This window comes from Sus scrofa, chromosome 2 (assembly GCF_000003025.6).
Source record: "Sus scrofa isolate TJ Tabasco breed Duroc chromosome 2, Sscrofa11.1, whole genome shotgun sequence".
NCBI classification, from domain to species: Eukaryota; Metazoa; Chordata; class Mammalia; order Artiodactyla; family Suidae; genus Sus; species Sus scrofa.
Window position 1 is genome coordinate 17,700,669 of NC_010444.4, and position 8,374 is coordinate 17,709,042.

An 8,374-nucleotide genomic window follows, 5' to 3' on the forward strand; every position below is an offset into this window, starting at 1 on the left:
ATCATTTAAAGCCTTTCACAAAGAGGTGAACTTTTTTTTTTCATTTTTTAAAATTTTTAATTTTTTTTTTTTCCTTTTTTAGGGCCGCACCCAGAGCATATGGAAATTCCCAGGCTAGGGGTTGAATCAGAGCTACAGCAGCCGGGCTCAGCCACAGCCACAGCGACGGCAGGATCAAGCCTCATCTGTGACCTACACCACAGCTCACAGCAACACCGGATCCCCGACCCTCTGAGCAAGGCCAGGGATGGAACCTGCATCCTCATAGATGTGAGTCGGATTCGTTTTTGCTGTGCCACAAAGGGAACTCCTAGAGGTGAACTTGTTAAATACTATCAACAACCCTAGGAGGTGGCCACTGTTATTATTATCCCCATTTTACAGATGAGGAAACGGAGGCACAGAAAAGTTAAGGAATTCACCCAAGATGCTTCTATGTAACAGCGTGGGGACTGGGGCCCCAGCTGGCCCCAGGGTCTGTGTTCTCCACTGCACTGGCTTGTAGGAAGTCTCTCTCGGGGACTGTTTCAATCTTAGGATTTCTAAAGCATGGATACGCCCTTTGGCTCATTTGAGGCTCAGTTCTTCCCATATTGCAGATCGAGAAACACAGTGCAAGATTATAATCTTATTTTTATTTTTTAAATTAAAAAAAAAAAGTTTATGGCCCCACCTGCAGCATATAGAATTCCTGGGCTAGGGGTCCGACTGCAGCTACCGCTGAGGCCTACGCCACAGCCACAGCAACACCGGATCTGAGCTGCATCTGCAATCTACGCTGCAGGTTTTTGCGGCCACACTGGATCCTTACGCCATTGATCGAGGCCAGGGATCAAACACCCATCCTCATGGACCCTATGTCGGGTTCTTACCCTGCTGAGACACAAGGGAACTCCAGTAATCTTGAAAAAAAAATCCTCATGTGCTAAGGATTTACCAAATTTACCCTGTGCCAGCCACTGCACTCAGCATCCGCAGGTAAGAGCCTGAGTTCAGCTGTCACCAGCTCCTCAGTGGGCCCTGCGTCCGTCTACATGTGGGATGAGGACACGGAGCGACAGATGTTAGGAAATTGGAGAGGAGGGGCTTAGGTCTGCCTGAGCGGGCAGGGCAGGCTGGGGATGGCATCTCAGAGCTGGGCTGTGACCCAGGGGACAGGGAATCCAGTCTCCTTGGGCTTCAGATTCCCCAACATAAGGTCAACATGGTGGTCAAGTTGACCCTAAGTCACCTTGGCTCTAGAACCCAGGCTCTAGAACCCTGCAGCTCTGCCTGAATCCACTTAGCTGTGTGAGCTTGAGCGGCTCCCTTCTAGCCCCTGAGCTTCTGGCTGCCTGGGCAGTAAGAGGGTACTAGCGAGCCTCCAGCACAAAGTCCAGCAAGGATTAAATGAGACAGGGTGGGCAAGGCCTTGAGAGAGTGATGGAGGAATCAGACTTGAACCCTGGACCCTGTCCACCCAGCCTGCAGCCACCAACTCACCCAAAGCCCCCCGGGGCATCCCCATTCCGTCGGCTGAGGTGGGGACGAGGGGCTGGAGGCCCTCAATTCTGATGGACCTGCCCAGAAATCCTATGGAGGTGAGAGAATGGCAGGTGACTCCTCTGAGACGGAGCGCGCCGTGTAACAGGGGAAGACATCTGGTTTCTGATCTTGGGGCCCCACATCTTCAGGCAGAGGGAAGAGGGGGCACAGGCTTGTGGGGGACTCTATATCCCCCCCACCTGGCTCCCCTCCACTTAGATCACCTTGTCCCAGCCTCTGTACCACCCAGGTAAGAGTGTGGGGCTCAGCGGCTAGGCCAGCCAGCAAGGGTTGACCTTGAACTGAAGATCATCCCAGTGGAGCCCTCGGCCGCCCACCTACTCCCTACCCAGCCCACATCCCCTCCAGCCCCCAGCTGGGGCTGCTCTCCATTCAGGACCTAGAGTGGGACTGAATGACTACCCTCCACCCCAAGGTGCAGAGGGGCTTAGCCTGGATGGGAGAAGCCGGCGGGCAGCCTGATAGGGCTCTGGGGAGGGGGAGGCGCTGAATGCGGCAGGAGGCGGGTGTGGCCAGAGAGCTCAGGGTATTAACAGAGCCTAAGGGCAGACAGGGCTGAGTCCCATCCTGGAGTCCTGGGAAGAGGCAAGATGCCCTGTGGGCCCCCACCCCCTTCACTTAAGAGATACAGTGTCCTTATTCAGGCAGAGGATCGGTATGAAATTAATAATAATAACAAAAAGAATAATGAGCACTACCATCAGCTGATGCTTAGCGGGTAGATTCTAAAAGATTTCTCCGGGAGTCCCTGTTGTGGCTCAGTGGCTTACGAACCATGGGTTAGTATCCGTGAGGATGCGGGTTTGATCCCTGGCCTCGATCAGTAGGTTAAGGATCCGGCGTTGCCGTGAGCTGTGGTATAGATCGCAGACACAGCTCGGATCTGGTGCTGCTGTGGCTGTGGTGTAGGCTGGCATCTGCAGCTCCAGTTCAACCTGGGAAGCTCCAGCCTGGGAACTTCTATATGCCTGGGTGTGGTCAGGAAGGAAGGATGAAAACAAACAAGCAAAAAAACACATAAATAAACAAAAGATCTCTCTGCTTGGTCTCAGGTGTTAAATGACCCTCTCAGGTAGGTACTCTGTTGTCCCCATCTTGTCTCAGATGGCATCGAGAGGTTAAGTCATTTGCCCAAGATCACACAGCGTCTAACTCAGGTCAGAAGGGATGAGCCATAGCCTGCCCCCTTCATCGCAATGGCGATGTGACTCTCCAACTTTATTGCTGGTAAAATGCAGATTCCGGGGCCCCGCCTCAGCTCACTAGGTCTGAGTGCAAGGGGAACGAGGCTCTGGAAGCTGTACTTTTGTCACGTGTCCTGGGTGATTCTCGTTCGGAAAATCTTACAGTGGGGTGTCGAAAGAACTTAGAGAAAGCTAGAAAGTAGCAGGCAACACTGTCCGACATCTATAAAGCTGCAGCTCCTGAAGGAGGGAAGGAGGGCTCCCTGTGACGGACGTCACCTCGGAGGTGGGGGACGGGTGGGAGGCTGCCTTGGGCTGGCGGAGGTTGCATGCCATTAGGTCCCGCTTCCCTTCCCTGCACCTCCCCTTGTCTGGCAGCCCGGACAGAACGCGAGGTCAAAGGCCTCATCTGAAAGGCCCCGGCAGGTGGGGCTTGGGGACCAGTCGATCAGCAGGGTCTGTCATCCCTGGGGTGATGCCCTGCGGAGGGTGGCAGATGGACCACTCCCCGACGCCTCTCCCAGAGGTCAGGCAAGGGCCCATCCTGGCTGAGCCTCCCGGGGCTCCTGCTCACCCGTCACCTGTGACTCCCAGCTGTCAGCTCACCGTGGCTGTCATTCCACTCCTCCTCACAAGGACACAGCAGGTTCGAAACCCTGGAATGGTCATTGCCACTTCGTCAGTCACGACCACTCTGATAGACAAGCAGGGCGCTGTGTGGACCCCCCCACCTAACCCAACAGGAGACTGAGGCCGGAAGGACAGGCAGGCTCTGCCTTGAGTAAAGGCACCCACCTCAAGCTGCAGGTGGGGGCTGACCTGTCTCGTGCCCTGGCCCGGGGCCGTGTCGCAGGGTTGGGGGTGGGAGGGGCCTATTTCCCTGGTGGCACAAGGGCACTGAGTGGGAAGGTCCAGTTTGGAGGAGGCCAAGGTGTGCCCTGTGTCACTCAGTTGACAGGTCACAGTTCTTCGGACCCCTGGACACTCTCTGGTCTAATAGACCAGTCATTTCCAATTCCTCTATCACAGAACCCGTATTTCAGTTTATCTTATGCAAAACAGAAAATCATAACAACACATGCCAACAAGGTGTGAGCACTTCCTGTGCGTCAGGCCCTGTCTTTTAAGCACTTCACACAGATTATCTCATTTGATCCTAAAAATAATCTGATGGGTATGTAGCTACTATTATTATTGCCAATTTAAAGATGGAGAAACTGGATTTCTCATTATGGCTCAGTGGATGAAGGACCCAATGCTAACTCTGTGAGGATTCGGGTTCGATCCTTGTCCTCCCTCAGTGGGTTAAAGATCCGGCATTGCCGCAAGCTGCGGCGTAGATCACAGAGACAGATCAGATCCGGCGTTGCTGTGGCCTTGGCGGTACCTCCAGTTTGACCCCTAGTCTGGGAATGTCTGTCTGCCACAGGTGTGGCCAGAGAAAGAAATAAAAATAAAGATGCAGACATCAAAGCAGATGAATCAGGTAAAAACAGCACTGCCTCTCTAGCTCCAGTGAGGCCATCCCTGACTTCCAGCTTCTAAGAGTTTCTCCGAGCACAGTTTGAGAACCAGTATCCAGGCAATCCTCCACATGCTATTTGTACCTGAACCAGAATATACATGAAAACAATGACCCACATAAAGTTTAAGCAGGGACGGTACCTCCGGGGACCTCAGCAGCTTTCTAAAATCCCATCATCCTCACCTCACCCCCAACGCTACCTCACTGCACCCACTTAACTTCAGTAAAGGATGGAAATGCTCACCTATTCTGCCTAGTACAGGCTCCACCCTGACCCTTCTTTCTGGTGGTCCTGCCCTCTCCCAAGTCTGTCTCTGGCTTTGAGGAGGGGTTGCCCTCTTCTTCTAGGGCCCCAGATCAGTGATCCCTAGATGGCTGCTGATTGGTGGGTATTTGATCTCAGCTGGGCCAATCAGAGTGCTGCTTCTGCCCTGGCAGGGAGGAAGGGCTCCTCCTTGGGGAGGGGACCAAGAGATGTAACTCCAGAGATCTGGCTGCCTGTGTTGCTGGCCTGTGGACGACTCGGTCTGCAAGAAGAAAAGAGCACAGCCCACAACGAGAGAAAAGACAGCCCTGTGGCATTTGATTTTCTGCTCTGGTCCCCGAGATCCAGGGACAACCATTCTCATTGGTTGCTTGTTCACTCCTCCTTCTGTCGGCCTAGCTAAGCAGAGCCAGTTTCTGCTGTTGGCCACAAAGACCAAGGAAAAGAAAAAGGAGGAGGAGGAGGTAGGGAAGAACACAAGAATGAAGCTGTTTTCCAGGCTGTAGCTGTGCCATTGGGAAGGCAATTTGAGTTGACCATTCACTAGCCATTCTTGCCTTTTTTTTTTTTTTTTTTTTTTTTTTTTTTTTTTTGCTACACCCATGCCATGTGGAAATTCCCAGGCCAGGGATCAAACCTGTGCCACAGCTGTTTTATGTGCCACAGCTGTGGCAATGCCAGGTCCTTAACCTGCTGCACCACAAGGGAACTTCCAGTTCTTGCCCTCCTTTTTTTCCTGGCAGAATCTCTCCCTCTCTCTCTTTTTTTCCCAGGGCCACACCCAAGGCATATGGAGGTTCCCAGGCTAGGGGTCTAATCAGAGCTGTAGGTGCCAGCCTATGCCATAGCCACAGCAACTACGGATCCGAGCCACATCTGCGACCTACATCACAGCTCATGGCAATGCAGAATCATATCTCAATCAGGCTTCCTTAAAGACAGGCAATTAGTCCAGCATGAAGCTTGGCCAATGAGATGGAGGGAGAATCTGATGGTGGGGGTAGGGGATACCTGGGGCTGGCGGGGGGTTCTCTATTATTCAAAGGTGACATAGGACAGGCCTGTGAAGAGACAGTTTATCTGCCTCTATATGTTTTACCCCGTTTCCATGTAGGAGGAGTTTTTAACTAGACACGTGGTTGTCCTGCCAAAGACTGCATTTCCCAGCCTCCCTTGTAGCTAGACTTGGCCATGTAGCTGTGTTCTAACCAATGATACAAGTACAAGTGATGTGTGAGACTTCTGGGGCTCTGTGTGTAAGAGGTACATCCCTCTTCTCTTCCTTCCTGATGACTAGAGTACTTACCGGATAATGAGTCATCTTCAGCCTTGTAGATAAAGTCAGTAAGGTAGAAAAATCTAGGCTTCAATTCCACTGGCTGCCATGTTAACCTTGAACAGGTGTTAGACTGTAAAGAAACAGGAAAATAGATTTCTATGTTGTTTAACCCACTGCTCTTTTGGATCTTGTTATAGTAGCTGACCTACCTGATACAGGGTTTTCTTGCTTTAGATCCTGCTGTGATGTCTGGAGCTGTGGCAGCCATATTGTGGCCATGGGGGGGAACCTGAGGGCATAATCAAGAAATCAAGTAAGAGTCCTACTTCCATTGATCTGCTGACCTCACCAACTTTGAAACCACTCATTCCAGACATCTTGTGAGACAATACATCCAAGCTTTCTTTCTTTCTTTTTTGTCTTTTTGGGGCCACACCCATGGTATATGAAGGTTCCCAGGCTAGCGGTCCAATTGGATCTGTAGCCTCTGACCTATGCTACAGCCACAGCAACATAGAATTCTAGCCGAGTCTGCAACTTATATCACAGCTAATGGCAACACCGGATCCTTAACCCACTGAGCAAGGCCAGGGATCGAACCTGAGTCCTCATGGATGCTAGTCAGATTTGTTCCCACTGAGCCATGATGGGAATTCCTGATCCAAGCTATTTCTGTTGGCTTATCACTTGCAGGCAAAGCGTGCCAAATGACTTGTCCAGGAGGTCTTTGCTGGAGTTGCCGAAAGTCATGCTCTGGCCAGGGACAGTGGAAGGCCACAGCGCAGTCGGGGAGCTCTGTGGCCCAAGCCCACTCTCCCATCAGGAGGTTCTACCCTTCCATCCAGGAGGTGCGAATCCAGTCTCAGACCTTTCTAGGCAAAGCAGCTATCAAAAGCGTGTTGATAAAACAGAGCCTCTCTGTTTATCCATCAAGAAGAGAAAGAGGGAGAAAAAGGGAGAGAAGTGAAGACATCCCACCCAAGGTGCGTGGAGACCTGTGTCCTCTAACTGGGGATAAATGTGAGTCTCTCCGGGGTCGCTGGCAACGCTACCCTGAGCGCTTGTATTTTGTCCACTCTTTCCAGTTCTTGGAGCCAGGAGTTTCCTGGATCACTCAGGATCTTGGGAGGAAGCAGAAATCATATCGGAGAGGATTCTGAGGAGGATTTAATGAAGGGACTTTACAGAGCTGTGCACCGAGGCGAAGGGAATTCAGAGGCGCCCATGACCCAGGAAAAGGGTAGGGCTGGGGTGAAGGAGAGGCCGCCCACCGAGCTGCCTCTCCAGAAGTAACAGCCAAGCCCTCAGTGGAAATGCCCCCTTTCCTCCCACTCTGCCCTCCCGCCAGGGTCTCCCAGTACCTCAGGCCACCCATGGTGGAGAGAGTAGGGGAGCTGGGAGATGCATTCCTTAGAGGTTGGCCTCCTGGGGCCAGGAGGGAGGGGCACAGCCTGGAGGTGTGTGTGTGTGGGGGGGGTGCCAGAGGGGAGGGCTGGAGACACTTTTGGCTCAGATCCACTTGCTCCGGAACTCCCCAGCCTCCTGTTGTTGTGAGGTGTGGGTGGGGAGGAGGGGGAGCCAAAGACCCCTCCCGGCCCCGGGTGGTTCTGGTTACGGAGAACCCAGGTGCAGGAGGCCACTGAGCTGGCAGCTGGTGCCAGGCTGCCTCGCAGGAAAGCAGGAGAACCCAGGGGTGAGGGAGGCAAAAACCAGCCACCCTGCCAGGCAGGCACCAGAAGGGCTCGCAGGAAGGGCCCTTGCAAATCAATGGCAAATGATGAAAAATGCAGACAGATAAGTAACTTGAAAGACCCAGGCTTGCTGGAAATGTTTTCTGATCTCGGCTCGGCTGCTGGGCAGCCAGGCTCACAAGCTCTATTTTTAATCAGGGCCAGTTGGGTGGAGACAGCTGGGTGCTTTGGGTGGCTTTGAAAGGAGGCTCTGCCTCTGTCTTCCCTGTGGGGCCGCCTTTGTCCCATCCCCAGGAGCTTCCCTGCTGCCACCCCAGCATGAGAAAGGCCTCTGGAAGCCCTTCCCATGTAGATGGGGGAGGTGGAGACTGCAGGTTTGGACCTCAGAAAACAGGCAGTTTGAGCTGCAGCTCTGCCACTTGTGCATTTAGGGACATGCCATTTAATCCTGTAGAACCTCGACTGCCTCATCTGTGAAATGGGGTAACAGGAGTACCCCCTCACGGGAACATTCCGAGGATTCAGTGAGACTGTGCAGAGTGTAGCACCTGCAGAAGAAGTGCTTCGTGAGTAAAAACGTTTCCGTGTGGCTCAGCGGGTTGAGGACCCAATGTTGTCTCTGTGAGGATGCAGGTTTGATCCCTGGCCTCACTCACTGGGTTAAGGATCCAGTGTTGGCACAAGCTGCCGTGTCGGTTGCAGATGTGGCTCAGGTCTGGTTTTGCTGTGGCTGGGGTGAAGGCTGGCAGCTGCAGCTCTGATTCTATCCCTAGCCCAGGAACTTCCATATTCTGCAGGTGCTGCCGCAAAAAGAAAAAGAAGTCAAAAAAAAAAAAAAAAAGAAAGAAAGAAAGAAAGAAAAGAAACTGAGATTCCTTCGAGATG

General features: G+C 52.7%; 1 long non-coding RNA gene across 1 annotated transcript; it reads right to left on the reverse strand.

Moving 5' to 3' along the window:
- Positions 2,584–6,184, reverse strand: LOC102166729. Its single transcript, XR_002342101.1, has 3 exons — positions 6,008–6,184; positions 5,826–5,928; positions 2,584–3,385 (listed from the first exon to the last, which is right to left on the reverse strand). It is a non-coding gene; the product is annotated as an uncharacterized LOC102166729 (long non-coding RNA).